Source organism: Patiria miniata, unplaced genomic scaffold (genome assembly GCF_015706575.1).
Source record: "Patiria miniata isolate m_02_andy unplaced genomic scaffold, ASM1570657v1 HiC_scaffold_6, whole genome shotgun sequence".
Lineage (NCBI taxonomy): Eukaryota > Metazoa > Echinodermata > Asteroidea > Valvatida > Asterinidae > Patiria > Patiria miniata.
The window spans coordinates 6,005,518-6,025,078 of NW_024037073.1; the positions used below are offsets into that span (position 1 = coordinate 6,005,518).

Below are 19,561 nucleotides of genomic sequence, written 5' to 3' on the forward strand. Positions count from 1 at the left end.
ATGAGGAACTGTTCTGATACGAATGTGTGATGAGGAACTGACCCACGCAGGAAGACATCCATGAGATGGTGGAAAAGTATGTGATAATCACACAAACTTTGTGTTTCTTCTATCGTGCTGTGATCGTCTAGTGGTTAGATCATTGCGTTGTGGTCGCAATAACCCAGGTTTGAATCCTGGTCATGGCATTACTTTTTTTTTTATAACAGAAAGTGTCTTGCGCAATTTGATAGTAATTTATCGATATGCCAAGCATCGGCTGTGATCGTCTAGTGGTTAGGACATTGCGTTGTGGTCGCAATAAGCCAGGTTCGAATCCTGGTCATGGCCTTACATTTTGATTTTATATAACAAAAAGTGCCTTGCGCAATTTGATAGTAATTTATCAATAGTGTCCAACAGCTGCCGTGATCGTCTAGTGGTTAGGACATTGCGTTGTGGTCGCAATAACCCAGGTTCGAATCCTGGTCACGGCATTTCATTTTTATTTCATATAAAAGAAAGTGCTCTGCAAAATTTGATAGTAATTTTTCAAAGCCATCCAACAGCTGCCGTGATCGTCTAGTGGTTAGGACATTGCGTTGTGGTCGCAATAACCCAGGTTCGAATCCTGGTCATGGCATTCCATTTTGATTTTTATAACAGAAAGTGCTTTGCGCAATTTGATAGTAATTTATTGAGAGTGTCCAACAACTGCTGTGATCGTCTAGTGGTTAGGACATTGCGTTGTGGTCGCAATAACCCAGGTTCGAATCCTGGTCATGGCATTCAAATTTTTAATTTTTTTTTTATAACAGAAAGTGCCTTGCGCAATTTGATAGTAATTTATCGATATACCAAGCATCTGCTGTGATCGTCTAGTGGTTAGGACATTGCGTTGTGGTCGCAATAACCCAGGTTCGAATCCTGGTCATGGCATTCCATTTTTATTTTTTTAAAACAAAAAGTGCCTTCCGCAAATTGATAGTAGCTTAATTTATTTACAGTGTCCAACAACTGCTGTGATCGTCTAGTGGTTAGGACATTGCGTTGTGGTCGCAATAACCCAGGTTCGAATCCTGGTCATGGCATTTGATTTTTATTTTTTTATAACAGAAAGTGCTTTGCGCAATTTGATAGTAATTTATTAAGAGTGTCCAACAACTGCTGTGATCGTCTAGTGGTTAGGACATTGCGTTGTGGTCGCAATAACCCAGGTTCGAATCCTGGTCATGGCATTCCATTTTGACTTTTTTAATTTCATATTTAGAAAAAAAGAAAGCTCTGTGCAATTTTATTGTTTCAACCAAATAGTAATTTCCCCAAAAGTATGAATTCCATGAGCCCCTAAGCAATTTCTTCACAATTACCATCCTTTAAGACATAGCTGGAGTTCGTTCCAGTAATCAATTGAATTTTTGCATTTGAGAAAATCTGTTTCCCTCCATTTTCAGCCATGCCTACAACGTTTCGTCGTATAGGCCTACTTAATACCATTGTCACGAGTTTTTACTCTTTCTTTCTTTATGTATAAGGATATCCCTTATTGTGCGAACAGGTTAGCCGGCGAATATGCAAAACAAGACTGTGTCTTGACCTCCAAATTCTGACCATCCAGAGAACGCCTTCTATCGGGTCTTCGTTAACCCCGTCGTTGTATCACATGGCTGCCAAATTGACCAATCAACAGCCTAGCCCATATTTCTGATCGAAATGACGGCACAATGTCTAAAGTCGACTCCGATTGGCTGGCGCACGGCACCTATTATGTCCTCCTGTTCGCAACAATCGGACATAAAAATCATGACGGGCCTGTCTGACCCCCTCCCCCTCCAAGGGCGGATCGGGGGGGGGGGGGCAAAGGGGGCCATGGCCCCTCCCCCTAAATCCCCCTGGATCCGCCCTTGTCCCCTCCTCCTGCAAGAATAATTTTACCGGGAGTGTAGTGCCTGGTGAAAGTGAAAAGAAAATTGTCCCGGAGCTCGTAATCTTTAATTTCCAGTGAAAAGGCAAATCACCACCTTGCTCTCGGAGTGCCTTCTGGTGGCGCTCTTTCTGTTAGTTCGAGTTTACTTTGTTTCCTATAAGTGTGAGCGCGTAATTAGTGCAGTGGAACCTGCAGAGGGTATAATTTGTTATTCTAATGAAACAATGAATGCACAAAACGGTTAACTCCGTAATGGACACCGAATGTAAACATTCAAAAATGAAACTCAAAAATATCATGAAATATCCTAATTGATTTGTAAGTAAATAGTAGGATCAAGCAAGTGAAATTCTTGCACCGGGTAGGTAATTGCGTCAAGAAAATGAAGATGTATTATTAGGTCGCTCTAATTTTTTAAGATGTATTTTTTTTGCACATAACAGCTTTCTAAAAAAGTATGTTACTATACTGAGTTATGGTTTTGAAAGGTTATTTTTTATATAACCTGCCTCAGAATTATTGTATTGTTGTTCCTTAAACCAGCAAATCCACAGTTTTTGCAAACAGTAGCATTGCTACACGTTTTGTGGATGTGGTGCAAATCTGGCCGTCACAATAGTGCTTCAACTTGAATGAACTGATTAGACGGGTCGATCTCCCCGGCCCCATGAACGTCTTTTGGACCGCAACTAGAGCTTATTACTGTGAGTGAACATAAAACTATAGGGCGCCCTCGCATTAACAGGTGGCAGCGTTCCGATATCAATTTTCATCAACGCTGCTCGATCCTGCCCGGCCGCGTCTAGTCGATAGTCTACGTACGTCCGCCGTCCGTGCATTTGTGTACCGGAAGTAAAAAATGAATCGTGACATTCATTCCATGCATATAACCATTTACTCAGAACTGTGCGAGAAATTCTGTCAAGTTGTTGTCATGCAGGTAGGATACATTTTCTGGACGGTTGTTTTTGTGATGTATGGTTCTTTGGGTCATTTTGGCAACTATGCTGTGTGAGTGAGTGACATCAAAACTGGCCACATGCATTTCTACATGTAGTTGTACATGTTGTACATAGCCTACGTGTATAATTAATACACGATCAAATTGCAATGGTGGCCATAAATGTCGTGCTCTGATGTACTAGGTGAGTCTTTTGGAAAGATTTCCATATACGAAGTTCACTCAACACTCTGTGTACAAACCCTATGAGAGTGGACTGAAAAATTCTAAGTGTTTTCTAAGAAAATGCTTGTATTTTCTCACTGCTCAAATTGACTTTGATGACATGAAATTGCTATCTGGGGGCTTGTTAGTCAATACAGAGGAAAATTAGTGAACTTCGCATATGGCAATCTTGCCAGTCTTTTGGTAATTGTTACTTTTAGGAAACCTATACTTTTTGTTCCGCCCAAGGAAAGAGTCCCATATCTGGCCATCACTAACTTTTCCCTTCAGAAGTTCAGTGACCGATCACCAGCCATCAGAAAGTGATGTCCTAAAAAGTCAAATTTAGCAGGGAAAATATTGGAGTATTTGCCGAGAAAACACTTAAAAAAATTTCAAACCAGTCTCTTAGGGTTTGTGCACAGGGTGACAAGTGATGGCCAGATATGGGAATCTTTCCCCGCTGAATTTTGAAAATTGTTTCAGAATGTGTATTATTTGAAAATAAAGGTTTGCAGCCTTGACAGAGGCTACATGTACTTCATATGTTACCTTGCACTTGATTTTTATCATTTTGTATAAATGGACATGGGGAGAAAATGTAAGTCTTTCCAGTTTTGGTGGTGTTCGGCGCAGCAAATAGCTTCAAGAATAAGACCTATAATGTTAAAAGTAGTCTAAGTAGCTTTGACCCTATTTATCGCCTAGTCCGAGTAACTTGGACCCAACTTATCGCCTTTTTTAACATTCGGACATGGTCTGGCCATCTGTTCCTTGCTCTATGGTCTGGCGATAGTACATGTAGGGTCCAAGCTAAACCGCATCAATCGGTCGACACAATTTTGTTCTTGACCCAAAAACCCAACATAGCCCAACAAAAACATCAGATTTCACCCTCAAAATGGCCTACAAATTACTAGATACGCCACCTGAGGTACAAGTAGACATCAATGATTAAGATGGTTGTACTGAAGTTTACTTGCGATCAGGATGAAAAGTGAAATTACCCGTTCAATTTCGAAGGCTCCCCTTGCGATGGTGAACACGTTAAATTTCTGACTCGTGTTTGAACGATGCGATGTGGTCATGCCCACCGTACATTTGATGGTCCCCTTATCCTGAGTGCGATTCCGTTCCCGAGTGCGATGCATCAATTATGATAATGAGTAGACTGGATCTCGTTTGTAAACACAAATTTCGAACGATAATAGGGAGTCGGGAAGTAGGGCAGCTTTTATGGGTGGAACCAGTTCAGGCTAGTTCCTGACTCCCTTTTACCTTTCGAAATGCACTTGTGTTTATAAACGTGATCCAGTCTTCTCATTATCATAATCGATGCATCGCGCTCGGTAACGGAATCACACTCGGGATACAGGGACAATCGAATGAATGCTGGGCATGACCACATTGCATTGTTCAAACACGAGTCGAAAATTTAACATATTCACGATGGCGAGGGGAGCTCTTGGAATTGAACGGGAAATTTAACTTTTCATCCGGATCATAAGAAAACTTCAGTTCTTTGACCTTAATCAGCGATCTCTACTTGTACATGTACCTCAGGTGGCGTATTTAGTTATTTGGTGGTCGTTTTGAGGGTGAAATCTGATGTTTTTGTTAAACAATGTTGGGTTTTTGGGTCAAGAACAAAATTGTGTCAACTGATTGATGCGGTTTAGCTTGGACCCTACTATCGCCAGACCATGTCCGAATGTTAAAAAAGGTGATAAGTTGGTCCAAGTTACTCGGACTACTTATCACCTTTTTTTTTAACATTTAGACATGGTCTGGTGACAGTAGAGTCCAAGATACTCACTTGACTTAGAAGGAGGTTTATGCGTTTTTTGGCTAATATTTTAAATTTCCGTTCAAATTACAAGCAGAAACTCACCTACATGTACAATGTATGACACAATATTCATCCTTTGCTTTATGCAGCAGAGAATCCTCTTATTTCAAAATGACGATATGATCAAGTTTAACCCGAAAAAAATTATATTTTTAATGCAACTCCCGGTATTTACAATTTTACAAAATAATTCCCTTGCGTTAACGTACACATACACACGAAGCAGGTTGCTTCTAGGTTATGGCCGTATCATATGCGGGGAAAAAAAACGCATCCTTGGATCGGGACAGCCAATCGCAAGGCACCTCGATTATTTATGCTGAGTAGGACATGTAACTGCCGTCGGGTATTCTGAATACTGCATACACAGTAAAGTCCATTTTGCCCCCTACCGGCCCTAATGTAAAAAAAAAATTAAAAATGAGGATTTGTAGAGTCGTAGTACATATGTCCAGATAAACAACATTATTTGCTTTTTGTGGGTTGCCGTGATTTGGGTTTTCAAAAATAGTGGTGATTGGTGAATTACTCGAATTCAGATAATTTCTGCTTTCTCACACAAAACTGTCTCCACCAAGCAGCCCTTACTTGATCCTTGTCTAGTTAAAAGTTGTTAATGGTTTTAAGGATCTCATTTTTTGGAGAAATTATTTGGAGTTTTATTCATCAACATTGGGCTACCGACTTGCACGGATATAGCAGACATGTATGAGAGAACTGACCTGCTGCAGTTGACGTCATTCCCTTGGTTCAGTCTGACCATTTTATGTAAGGGGGGATATCGATACGGTGATATCGATATGGCACTGGGTCTGCTGTCGGAGATCAAAGTTGTAAGACTCCGTTCACAGCTCACCGAGGGATTGAACAGATGTAAAGACATTACACTAAACATTTAAAACTAGACACATTTTGAAAAATAAGATACATGCAAGTGACTCCTACAAACAGAGCAGTAAACTGAGGCTCACAGCTTTGAAGACCCCTGTTTATTCAGACGTTGATCTGCTCTGGGTGGATTTGTGTTGATTTCTACACGTGTAGGCGAGAGGAAAGTGTTAGGCCTTAATACGTGGTAGAATGGGAAGACTGTTTGAACAGTTAGCAGCCAGCAAGATTACGGATAGCCAAATCGTAGAGGCTGTTGCCATCCTCATTCAATTTTGTGAGATCTCCAGTGCGTAGCTCCATGTTGTTAAACATGTTGTGGGACATCAACGTTGGTTGTGTGGCTTTTACCAAGGACTTGGATCCACATTGTTGGGCATATAAGGGAAATATTTGGGGGGATTGTTCACTTTGATGATAAAAGCATGGCATTTGGCACACAGAGTATGTCTTAACCCTAACCGAACTCAACCCATCAAAGTTCAACAGCAGGTTTGTTGTTTAAATCTGTTGGGATAGGTACAGTACCCCTAAACTGATGGTCTTTTACACTGGGGTTGGCATACATTGTACCTTCAGAAACTAAGTCCAACAGTTTGTGTGTGTTTACAATTTCACATGTGGGTTCTGGAATTTGCCAGAATGGGTATGGTTCCTAGCAAATTAGGCTGGGGAGTTAGGGTTAAATTGAGAAAGATATTTGGCTATATAGGGCCATCGCAGATTTGTCCTTCGCAAAAATATAGAATAAACAAGCAATTTTCAAATTGGCTGCCGTTTCCTGTTATTCTATATTTTTTCAAAGGACAAATCTGCGATGGCCCTATGGCCAAATACATTGTATCTTTCTCATGACATACTCTGACTGTGTGCCAAATTCCGTGCTTTTATCATCAAATGAACAATCCCATCACCTATCTGCCATACTAATGAACCTACATACAGGGTGAGTCAAAAAAGGGGAACCCAAACCCCATAAAATATATTTCACATTAAAAAAAAATGTAGCACCAAAAATGATAATGACTGGAAAGCCAATTTCATTTATAGCTACTTTTAGATGTACAAATTACTGAAATTAATCAATCCGTTAAGGACGGGCTTTCAAAGGGATTCTGTTGAATATTTTTGCCGTTTAAACTGAGATTTTATCGCTGGTGATGTTTGAAGACAATTGCGACGACGATTCTTGAAATCGCATTTTTTTGGGACGAGACAGGTTTTAGGGTCATTGTGTTTAAATGGTGATATTCTTTGAATGGATTGACCAATTTCAGTCATTTTTTCATCTAAAAGTACCTTATGAAATGGGCGCTCCAGTCATTATTATTTTTGGTGCTACAACCTATTTTTTTTTTTACATATGAAATATAATTTTGGGGTTTGGGTTCTGTTTTTTTTTTACTCGCCCTGTAGTACTCATGATACATGTATACGTACAATGTACATGTACAACTTGTCCTCTAAGCCTATTAGCCATTTTGCTTGGAATAGCACCCCAGGATTTGCACAAATTTCTTGAGGATTGTAAGCCAAATTTGTTTTAGTCAAGAACACCTCAATTCAATTGGATTTGTTATTCATGAGGCACATGCAACACTGATCAATAAACTTATGTTATATTGTTCTCCATCTTTTCTTTTGTGGGTGCCTGCAACTATCTATAAAAGGTTATTGTTTCTTTTGCGCATCTGCTGTGTGAGTAGACTGGCTCCTGGTGCCTACTTTATCAATAAATTGTGATAGGATGGCAGGAACCAGTCTGCCCTGCCAATTTAACTCAAAACTTGAAAAGTAATTATTCCATAATTAAACACCACTAGTTTTGTGGTTTGATCATATTTCTCAATCAAATGTAATTTTTGCTTTTTTGGGGGGGGGGGGGGGGGAGGAGGGGGCTTGAAACTCAAAAATGCCAACGTACACACGTATGTACACACAAGTACATCTTTTAAAATCATTTGAAAAATATGTGCGTCATACCTTCATGGCATGATTCTGTGGAAGCAAGAGTCTGTTTCCGATGTGCATGCATAGTACCTGTTGTCACTTCCCCCAATATTAGACGGGGATCACCACAGCTTCCTATGAGAATTGCGACCCACAGTTTGCGTCACCACTTCCATACATGTGGCCTGTTTTTTTTGCTGGTCATTGGCATTTTGTTAAACCTACCAGCATTACTTTGTTTTTCATTTTTTATGATATTGTTGATGAACATGTGGTGGCTTTTCTGTCCATGCTGTGGTGGGAGCCAGCCTTTATTGACAACACTTACAATGCAGGGATACCCTGTAGACTACACAGCCAGAAATACTTGAAATATTTGGCTGATGAACAAAAACACTTGTTTTCTCTCCATTCTTGTCTACTGGAAAAGTGCTACATGATGTTAAAGGTGCACCATAACCAGATTTCACGAACATTTCATGGCTTGTTTTTGATATTGTTTACTACAAACTAGTGGTGGGATTTAAATCCGGATTTTTTAAAGTTCGGTTTCAATTCCACCATTTGGTTTCGATTTTGGAAACCGGATATTCGAAACTAACCTTGAAAAAAATTAAGCCTTCCGTTTTTTTGTGACACAATCTAAAGAAAACAACTGGAACATCCCCTAATATGCTCATGGTCTCTGACTTTAAAGGGAAGATACAACATTTGCAAACATCAAAAAACGAAATCATCAAGTTATCACGAAATACCTTACTGGATTGTTATGGAATGACAGTCTAAAGCATCCTGTAAAATCGTGGCTCCTGGTGTGCTGACATTTTAAAGAAAATTTGTATTTTTCCAATGCTGGTTAGCCAACCAGCGTTGGAGAAAACTGATTTTTTTTCAAAAACTGCTCCTAGTTGTTCACATTTAGTTATTCAGTATTTTCTTTGCAATTGATACACACCTGTGAAGGGGTTGGAGCCTCCTAGACTGATTCTCTGACCTAACAATTCCCCAAAGTCTATAAATTGCTCTGTTTCATCTTAAGTGGGGTCAGGGAACCAGACTACAAGAATATGATAGGTTTTCTTGGTTTTGCCAGCATCTACAACCCCAAAACGTGAATTAAGTCAGTTTAACAATATTTGCTATAACATACTAATCCTCCAAATCCATTTATTTCTGAAAATTGCAACAAAAGCAAATGTTGTACATTCCCTTTAAAGGGAATATACAACATTTGCAAACATCGAAAAACAAAACTACCAAGGTTTTGCGAAATACCTTAATAGGATGTTGGTAAATGACAGTCTAAAGCATCCTGTAAAATTATGGCACCTGGTATACTGTCATTTTCAAGAAAAGTGGTATTTTTGTATCAATTTCCAACGCTGATCGGCCGATCAGCGTTGGAAACAACTGGCTTTTTTTCAAATACCGGCCCCAATTGACCATTGCACTTGTTTGCAATCGATTACAAACCTATGAACGGGTACGAGCCAGCTAGAGTGGTTCCCTGACCTTACAATTCCCCAATGTATGTAAACTGCTCTGTTTCTTCTTATATGGAGTCAGGGAACCAGACTACAGGAAAATGATCGTTTTTCTTGGTTTTTATAGCATTTTCAAACCTAAAACCTTCAAAAAGTCAGTGCATCTATATTTGCTTTATATTTCCAACCCCCCAATTCCATCCATTTCTGAAAATTACAGCAAAAGCAAATGATGTATATTCCCTTTAAGTGCATTCACATGCTAGTGGTGTATGAATAGCCTGCCCTTTCGACTTGGAAGAGAGTTCCCATTTCTTTTCTACAACATTTACATGTCTCGATTGTTTTTGTAAAAGGCCCAGTGGTTATTGAATCTTGAAAACTATACCCAGTCATTGCGAGGGCATTTCATGCGGCACCTCACTCGTCACTTATTGTTGGCATGACTGTGAGCTCGATGGGAACTTCCGGTAAATCACAAACTGTTATTCGTGTTTTCTCTTGAGAGTGCTTCTCTTGGACGCTTTTCTCTTGAGAGTGCTACTTTAAAACCTGTCTTCTGACATGCCTGGTGAGGATTGGAGACAAAATAGAGAAGAGACAGAAGAGGAAAAATTGCTGTCATATGCCAAGTACATGTTTACAAGCATGTACTTAAAGCTACAGTCTATCATTTGTAGCCATCGAAAAAGTAATTATTGTTGAAAAGCCTACTTGATTTAAAGATACTAACATGACTAATGGGAATAAACTCCCAGTGAAATTTTTCTTTTTGGCAAGCTGTCATTTTGAAGAAATCAATGAAAGAAGGTCATTCCAACAATGCGTCTAAAGACACATTCTTGGAAATTTCCGCTAGTAGCTCGTTTTTAATTTGGCAAAGCGCGTGCAAGCTTTGAAACGACGCACACGCGCGCACGGTTGCTATAATTCGTGGGATCAGTGCGCGACATCGCTCAGCTGCAATCAGCTGAATGAGAACGTGCATGGGACGCTGAATTCAGGCGCAATTCAAAACATGACTCAGCAACTTTTGATTTGAAATGGAGATCCTAGAATATTGTTTTCTCGGAATACACAGCATTCACTGAGCTACATGTAAAACCCTGAAGGTTAGTTGTTCAGCACCCTTCTTTAGATTTTGAGCTCTTTTGTTGCTTCAAATGAACATAATGCACAAATTACAAATGATGTACTCTACCTTTAAAAAAAAGTGCATTCACATACATTCATGTACTACGTACAAAGAATACAAATTTACAAAGAATACAATATACACGTACATGTACGTGTGTGTAATTTCCAAGGGAAACCCTTCCAATATCTCTCAAAAATGTTTTCATGTTACATGTACAGTGTACATTAATTTGTAAATTGCTCTCCTGTATACATGATACATGCCTTTTCAATTAATTTTTCGTCCACAGTTTCTAAAATTTTGATATTCAATGAATGCGTATTTTAATCAATCTTGAAAGTATAGGCCTGTTAAAAGCCTCCTTTGATTTTCACTCCAAAAAATGTTTTTGTTTGGGAATCGTCCTTTCATTTTTCTTGTCCACAATTGTGTTATGCATATGTACATAATGTATACTATTGTGTGCGTATATATATTTATGCATGCATAGGGCTTATTGAAAGCAATTTTTAAAAGATGTGTGGACCGTTATAGAGTAATTGTGTGAGGTCACTTTTTGAGTGGCGTTAAGCCCATGCTTGCGTATTATTTTCATACATATTGCTTTTTGCTCAATGCACTGCCATTCAAGTGGAGGTAACAATTAGGGTGCAGTGACGCAGTCAGTGTTTAGTCATGAAAATTCCATTGAAAACTATTCAGTGATAAAATAAATTTATCCTGGTCTAGAGGCTTGTTATACACTCTGCAACACGCCATGAGATGTGTGTTGTTGTTTTTTTACTTTTAAGTAACAACAAAATTTGATAGTTTTGTACTAGGCAGTTTCTAAAAAGAATTTGGAAAGATGAAAAAAATCAAAAAAGCAAGATTTTTAATTTTTTTTATTTTAAATAAACCTACATTAATTTTTTTTTTTAATAAATAAACCTACATGTAGTTCCCTTTAGTTCCTTTTTATCAGACCATTTCCCTCTTACATGGTACTTGTAATGTACCACTAATGTTTTGAAGGGAAATACTAAATGACCTTTTATTTCTTTCTCTGGTTTGGTAAGGTTTGGTCCGGCGTGGTTCAATTTAATGTGGTTCACATTATTACCCAAATCCTAAGAAAATAAAAAATTTCAGGAGAAAATTATAATCACTTTTTTTCCTTGCTTGGGTTCGGTATGGTTTGTTCTGGTGTGGTTCAATTCAATTTGGTTCCTTTATAATAAACCAAATTCTTGGAAAAAATATTTAGCAGAATTCAATCTTTGTATTTATAATTTGTTTAAAATGGGTCATTCTATAAATTGGGTCCAAAGTGTGACATTTGTCCTGTCCCTGTTACCTTGGTACTTTGTAAATTACCATTGCAGTATCATTATGAATGACTTCAAACAATGACTTGAAGCTTTGCATGGCGGATGAGATAAAATAGAGGAAATTTTCGGGGTCTACCCGATGTTCCCCAATACCGATGTTCCCCACTGCCGATGCTCCCCGAATCCTTATAGGGTTAGAGTTAGAGTTAGGGTTAGGGTTAGGGTAAGGATTTCAGGGAACATCGGTATTGGGGAACATCGGTGTTGGGGAACATAGATATGCACCCAAATTTTCGGGTAACACCATGTGGAAAGAAATTTCTTCTTGCAAAAAGTGTGGTTCTGAAAAGAACCGATTGGATGAGTGTATAAACTCGATGTTTCGGACAAAAGTTGTGTGTTTGTTTTTTTATAAAGAGCACACTCTCCGAAACGTCGAGTTCTACACTCAACCAACCGGTTCTATTCAGAACCACACTTCTACCTAGAAAATTTCTCTCCACATGGTGTTACCCGAAAAGTTCCTCTATTTTAAGTTTTTTTTATGTTGTTGTGTTTGCTATTCATAAACACTCTTGAAGGATGACGGCATTAAAAAGAATTATGAAATCACTGATGTCAGATGTAACAGGGACAGCAGAATACAAGTGGACTCAACGTTTATAGAAATTCCCAATACAGTGTTGTGTAGTGACAAACCATAGTCTGTTTAAATCAATAAGGTTGTTTGGTTGTAAAGATACATACACTCCAAGTCCAAGCAAAGTAAAATGGTTGATTTAATCTTTTTAAATGGTTGATACGGTCATGATAAGCCCTTCCCAGGTCCATTTTATGCTATCTGGAGTGGGTTTTAAAGGGGATATACAACATTTGCAAACATTGAAAAATAAAACTACCAAGTTTTTGCGAAATACCTTAATAGGATGTTGGTAGATGACAGTCTAAAGCATCCTGTAAAATTATGGCACCTGGTATACTGTCATTTTCAAGAAAAGTGGTATTTTTGTATCAATTTCCAACGCTGATCGGCCGATCAGCGTTGGAAACAACTGGCTTTTTTTTCAAATACTGGCCCCAATTGACCATTGCACTTGTTTGCAATCGATTACAAACCTATGAACGGGTACGAGCCAGCTAGACTGGTTCCCTGACCTTACAATTCCCAAATGTATTTAAACTGCTCTGTTTCTTCTTATATGGAGTCAGGGAACCAGACTACAGGAAAATGATCGTTTTTCTTGGTTTTTATAGCATTTTCGAACCCAAAACCTCCAAAAAGTCAGTGTAACTATATTTGCTTTATATTTCCAACCCCCCAATTCCATCCATTTCTGAAAATTACAGCAAAAGCAAATGATGTATATTCCCTTTAACTTGATGATAATGCCTACATAAATGCCTGTGGTAAGGCTGCTCCGCCAGAATCTAGCCCTGTGTGTATGCTGCACTGATTTGTGTTGACAGAACTTTGCAGTGCCTGTGAACTTTACCACTGGTCCCCCATACACCCACACTGGGCAAATATTAGTGGATTGACTAAAGTCTGTTGTGTTGGGTTAGGCTATTTCACACTGCCAAGCCTTACGTCAAGCCTAGCATGTTGGCATTCACCCTACCCGTATTGTTGACGTACAGTCTATTCAGCCGGACTTGCGCAATACTTTAATTCCCTGTCCTGATCCAGCTGAGCTATTTTTAGGACTTAGATTTTTGTGGCAAGAGTTCCGATTTTCGGTCAAACAATTCTTTTTTTTTTTGGTGGCATGTGTGTCAAAATAATTGTTGGTATAGGCTGCCTTATAGAATCTTTTACTTTAACGTTAAAAACTTGTTAATTTGGTAATAGGCCAAAAGGAGTAGGCCAGTTTGAGGAACTTGGCCAAAAAAAATCAAGACAATGGTTTGGAAGAGTTTTCCCGGTGTGTTGTCTGAGAATACATGTTGGTACATTGACAGCAGTGTTGTAGGAATTTAACAGGTCTTTTCTTGCACACACGGTCCTTAATTACAAGTGATGTGTTTTTCACAAAGCTTCATTTATGCCAATCATGAAGGTTACTTTCACATTTGTCAGAAAGACACATAAAGATAAACTTTGAGAATCTATCTTCCATCCTGAATCTAGCAAAATCCTGTCACTTACATACATGTACATACATGTACTTAAAAAATAATTGTACTAAGGCCAAGTAAAAAAAAATGTTTAGCTTCCTGCTTTTTAAAAAAAGGAAGGAGGCGGGGCCCCCTTTTTTCCTTCCAAAATGGCCGCCCAACCGGGCTATTTTTCAAGATGGCCGCCAGCTTTTTTTTCAAATAATGACATACCAGCTTTATATGGGCTGGATGTAACAGACAAAGATGTCACTGTTTAAAATGTATCATTTTTCGTGAAAAAAAAAGGAGGCGGCCCCAAAAGGAAGCAGGCAGGGACGCTAAACACATTAAAAAAAAAAATTGCCCTTACATGTAGTCATTCAATGACACACGTACTTAAAAGGTACATGTACATGTAATCGTTTGTTTTTGCTGTAATTTTCAGAAATGGATGGATTTGGAGGTTAGTATTGTACATGTATAATAAATATTTTTACATACTGACCCGTTTAAAGTTTTGTGTTTGTAGATGCTGGAAAAAGCAAGGAAAAAGTGCTGTTCTTGTAGTCGGGTTCCCTGACCCTACATGTACTTGGAAATTGATATAAAATTTGATATAAAATTTGTTTCAAGGTTTATTCTGCAAAAAATCTGATACAAAATTGAAAAAAAAATACACTTTTCTTGAAACTGACAGCACATCAGGTGCTGATTTCACAGGATGCTTGAGACCACCCTAATATCCACTTACTGTCAAGTACATGTAAGGTGTTTCGTGATAATTTGATAGTTTTGTTTTTTGATATTTGTCTTGTCAAGTGTCTTGTTTGTCTTGTCTGGTGTCCACAAATCGCCTCGGGTGGCTATCAACGTACAGTCAAATGTTGTATATTACCTTTTAAGTACAAAATTGGGATTTGCAAATGTATACATTCACGTAATAATGTACACGTATCTGGCCCCATGTGTGATTGCGCTGTACACTTTTGAGCCATATTAAATTACTAGAGCACTGACTTCTCACTCTATCACGTAGAATACTCTCTCAAGTACCTGTCTGGGGGCAGATATTTTTAGTTAATGTGTGTGTGATCATAGAACACAAATTTGAATTTTGTGCACTAAATGTAACGTGGGAGTATAACGCGACCAGCGTACGTAGGCGTGATGTCAACAACAATAATTGGTAGGGCACATGTGTACATGATGTGCATGTTGCTTAGAAGTGCTTGCTTAAAGGGAATGTACATCATTGGCTTTTGCTGTAATTTTCAGAAATGAACTATTTGAGTGGTTAGTATAATAGATCAAATATTGTTACACTGACATGTTTGAAGTTTTGTGTTCGAAAATGCTTGAAAATCCAAGAAAAACAATAATGTTTAAGGAGTCTGGTTCCCTGACTCCACTAAAGATAAAATGGATCAATTATAGATGTCGGAAAATTGTAAGATAAGGGAGTCAGTCTAGCTGGCCTGCACCCGTTCATGAACATGTAACCAATAGCAAACAAAATTTGGACTGAAAAAAATTGTAAATTTGGAGCAGTAGTTGAAAAATAGTTAGGTTTTTCCAACGGTGGTCGGCTTTAGACTGTCATTTACCAACATCCTAGTAAGGTATTTCGTAAAAACTTGGTAGTTCTATTTTTCGATGTTTGCAAATGTTGTATATTCCCTTTAAGCGCAAAGCAAAATAAAGCACAAATTAACCGGTTGAGTGTTTTAACCTTGACTGCATTAGTTTCATACAGATGCAGATATATGCAAATTTCGAACCCTCCACTAGTTTGTGCACAAATATGGACGCAGCCAGCAGGCTACATTGGGCTGTGGCGAGTAATTGAGCTCTAAAAATTTAATATCCTATGGTTGTACAGTTCTGTGTCTAACTATAAACTGTACAACAAAACCAGATGTCAGGCAGTGGTAATCTTTGAAAGTTACATGTAGACTTCATCAAGTTTGATAGAAAGCGCCTTATTAAAATATCAGATACATCAAATCCCGTAGATGTACTTGTATAATAAATCATAAAATGCATGAACTTATTGTGCCAACTAGTGCCTGTACCTTGAGGGGATGTTCACAGTACATGTATATTGCAACATACATGTATGTAGTACACATAAAATTGGTGTTATTGTGTTTGATCTGAAGGGACATTTACGATAGCTACCCCGGTATAACAGTGGCTGATCTGGTAATTTAATATTACGTTGCAGAACTTGTATGTCACAATGTACACAGGAATCCTATTTCCTTTCGAAGATTGGGTTTCAGAATTTGCTCAAGGTATCCAATGATAAATGTTTGTTTGAAAATGTTGTATCTTCCCTTTAAAGCATTGTTTTCATTTATTTCTTGCAGATGATTAGTCAGAGGCAGTTTCCCTCTCTGAAGACGAACGTCATGTCCTTGCCCTCCGTCAGCTAATATTCTCCTGTTCAAGCCACTCTCCCGTTAACAGTTAGAATCATTAGACAACAAAGGTTCTATTAACAGCACACACACATGCTGGGAAGGAGGTGATTGCCATGCCTTTTATGCCTGATGAAGGACAATAGCTGAGAGCACACACACCTTGTATGTGGAGGGATTAACACGGCTATTGTGTTTGCTTGAAAGATTGTGAAGGCAGGAAGCCTGCAATTCCCAGTTGAGTTCCGACTGTGGATCGACTTCACTAGAAAATGCTCCGAGTTGTTCTCAATTAGTGCCAGTGGATGATCTTACTCGTATTTAACAAAAACAAAATGTAACTAGTCTTTCCAGGGCCAGGCATATCATTATCCAAGAATTACTACTTGCTTCAAGCATTTGTGTAGTAGAAGTAATGGCCTGCATTAGATAGAGCAGCTGCCATTGCAGAACATTGTGCCTGAGAGGAGAGTGAACGAAGCCTTCTGCCTTCAGTTTGTACTTGCATCGTGCATTCACCAAGATTACTTAGCCTTGATCAGCAGCCTTGAACATCTTGAGTTCATCAGAAAGCCGTTGAATTCCTTGATGGAAGGAGTGATTCCGTGTGCCTGGTTGTGCATCCTCTGAACTGGTGAACTGCAATCAAAGTTTGATGCGCCTTCTTTCAAGCTCTGTTCTCTGGAATGAATCCACATCCCGGCTTTATTCGTGATGGCAGAAGCCAGTCGTCTAGCTATTCCTCCGGATCCCAGAGACGCAAGTCCTCCCCTGTGAATATCCCAAGACAGGATTACGTTAATCATGGCGGAAGATTCCGTCATCTCCAGGAAAACTTTGGCCAAGCAGATTCGTGCCCGTCTGCTTTTTATCCGATCCATTCACCGAGTTTAATCCCATCGGAAGTTGCCGACATAATGTCTGAAAACTCTCCACCTCAGTCCAACCGGACGCCCTGTTGGCCGAGATCAACTTCTCCTCGCACTGTACCCGTTCACACCGTAGAAAGTGCAGAGGAGTCCAAGTCTGGACCACAGGATCGTTTTAAGATGCCAGTGTCTCACTCTAGAAGGGAAACAAGTTCTAGAGGAGATTCGCGGAGGACTCCTGGACAGATACATGTGGATCTGTTATTACCTACTGACAGACAACCAACTCCCGCAAACTCCACGCCCGCAAGAAGTCTTTCGTCTGATCCTGTGACTGTCAGGCCAGTGTCTCCGCGAATCCTAAGTCTATGCAATAAATTTGCCCCAGTGAATACCTCAACAGATTCGTATTTGGATCTTCCAAAGCCCCGTGCACGATCACTGTCAGCATCTGGAGCTTTGATTTCTAAGAAACCAGATTCCCCCGTTTCCCACTGCTTACAAGACGTTCGGTGAGCCCCAAGCCCACAAAGCTGTTACTTCCAAGTGATTCATCGGACTCGGAGACTGGACAAGGTTTGAGTGCAGCCACTAGAAATCTGCTATCCCCAGGCAACAGCCCCAGCAGTGGATATGGAAGTGGCTTCTATTCCAGCAGTCCCATGTGCCTAAGTCCTCGGAGTAATTCCCCCGCGCTAGCCACCGACCTGACTCAAAGTAGCGACAAAACAAGCCAAGACCACCTTGCTCTCCCTGATGTAGATAGCAGAAGGTCAGTACGGACGTCTAGCCAGGATAGTGGGGTCGCAAACATTTCTGTGGAATCGGGAGCACAGTCAGAAGGCCAAGTGCCGTCCAACAGTACAGCATCGTCCACAGAGACATCAGTGATAAGCCTGACTGTGCCCCACAGTAGACCCAAGACACTGACGCGTTCAAGCAATGTCTTTGAGAGTATCGACCGAGGGGACTCTGCCTCATCAGGTAGCAGAGAGCCAAGCCCCCTGTCTCCCGATGAAGGGTTCCAAGACAGTGACAAGTCCAACAGTTTTGATCCCACCCTGGCATCGTCACCTCGGGATCACCAAACCGCAAGGGAAGTCAAGAAGTCAAAGCTCACCATCAGACTTCGGAGCCCCGGGAGTTCACTAGACCAGTCCTCTCAGGAGTCCAACTCCCCCGAAGTGACCCTGCCGAACAACTCCCGGCCCTTTCTCACCGTGGAGGAGCGCCGCCGTGACTTTGGTTACCGGTCGGACACGTTACAGTCCAGTATGCAAAGCTTTGAGTGCCTTCCCTCCGTCATAGTCAGTGACCATTGCGACGAGGAAGTCAGTAACATTTCGTGGGACGGTAGCTTGAATACCTCAGTCTTCACACCCAGTAAGGCACCCTCTTCTGAGAGGGGCCTTACCATTGACGACATCAAGCGATCAGGGACGATGCGCAAACTGTCCAGTGCCAGCAGTATTTCCTCGTTCAGCCATGATTCCTTAGACGATGATCTGACTGATGATAACGGTAGCAGAGATGAGCCCAAAAAGGTAAGTACATGAAGAATTTTTTTTTTCTTTAACATACATTGGAGTAAATCTGCACATACTTGGAAGAAAGTACGGCACATTTACTTTATTGAAAACTTACGAGTATTCCAGATTTGTATTTGGGGTATTTTTTACAATATACATGTATACATCAATGTACGTACACATGTCATAGTCTCTTTTTTTACAGTAAGTTGGTTTAGAAATACGCTTTAGGCATACAATGCACATGTGTATTTTACAGTATATTTCTACATGTACAATGTATCGCATTGATCATTGATAAGATTTTCAGTTGATCTTACACACCATGACTCAAGCTTTTGACACATTTTATTTTAAATAGATTATATTCAATCAGATAAAAACAACCACTCATGGTGATTCATCTCCACACAATGCTGATTTGGCTGTAAATGCAATGTCATTGAAGAAAAAATTGGTCATTGCTTGCCATGGTCACGGTGATTAGCATTCCATCGAAGGTCACTGTGGTTTGTCGGCAGTACCAGCAACTTGTTATTGCTGGATATTGTGAGCAAATGGGCAATTTCAGGGGCATTAACCGGTACAAATAATAATGTACATTATACAAACCATGGATACGGAATGCTAAGTACTGTCAACATGTACGGTGTACGTACATCTTGTCATTAAATGTTATTTATCTACTCTACTTGTGTACAAGATATTGAGTAATTGTACATTGTACGTGTACATTCCAACCAAACAAATTAGACTAATTTTTGTACATTTTCATCTCATTATGGCAGGGAAAGCTGTGTACATTGTAAGGGAAAAAACAAGACAATTTTGTGTTGTCCTCTTCCAACCAACTCAAAAATCTCGAAATCTCCGGTTGGAAATTTTTGACTTGAAATTTATTTAAAATAAACTTTAACGTTACTGTTTCTTTTATAAGATGGAATTTTGCATCGGGG

General features: G+C 39.6%; 6 non-coding genes and 1 pseudogene across 6 annotated transcripts; all 7 read left to right on the forward strand.

Annotated features, from left to right (window-relative positions):
* The first annotated feature begins 404 nt into the window (after positions 1 to 404).
* Trnah-gug lies at positions 405 to 476 on the forward strand. Its single transcript has one exon. It is a non-coding gene; the product is annotated as a tRNA-His (tRNA).
* A 74-nt stretch (positions 477 to 550) lies between these two features.
* Trnah-gug lies at positions 551 to 622 on the forward strand. Its single transcript has one exon. It is a non-coding gene; the product is annotated as a tRNA-His (tRNA).
* A 73-nt stretch (positions 623 to 695) lies between these two features.
* Trnah-gug lies at positions 696 to 767 on the forward strand. Its single transcript has one exon. It is a non-coding gene; the product is annotated as a tRNA-His (tRNA).
* A 79-nt stretch (positions 768 to 846) lies between these two features.
* On the forward strand, positions 847 to 918 carry Trnah-gug. Its single transcript has one exon. It is a non-coding gene; the product is annotated as a tRNA-His (tRNA).
* Positions 919 to 998: 80 nt separating this feature from the next.
* Positions 999 to 1,070, forward strand: Trnah-gug. The gene has a single exon. It is a non-coding gene; the product is annotated as a tRNA-His (tRNA).
* A 75-nt stretch (positions 1,071 to 1,145) lies between these two features.
* Trnah-gug lies at positions 1,146 to 1,217 on the forward strand. The gene has a single exon. It is a non-coding gene; the product is annotated as a tRNA-His (tRNA).
* Positions 1,218 to 2,664: 1,447 nt separating this feature from the next.
* Positions 2,665 to 18,647, forward strand: LOC119743068 (annotated as a pseudogene).
* Positions 18,648 to 19,561: the final 914 nt, after the last annotated feature.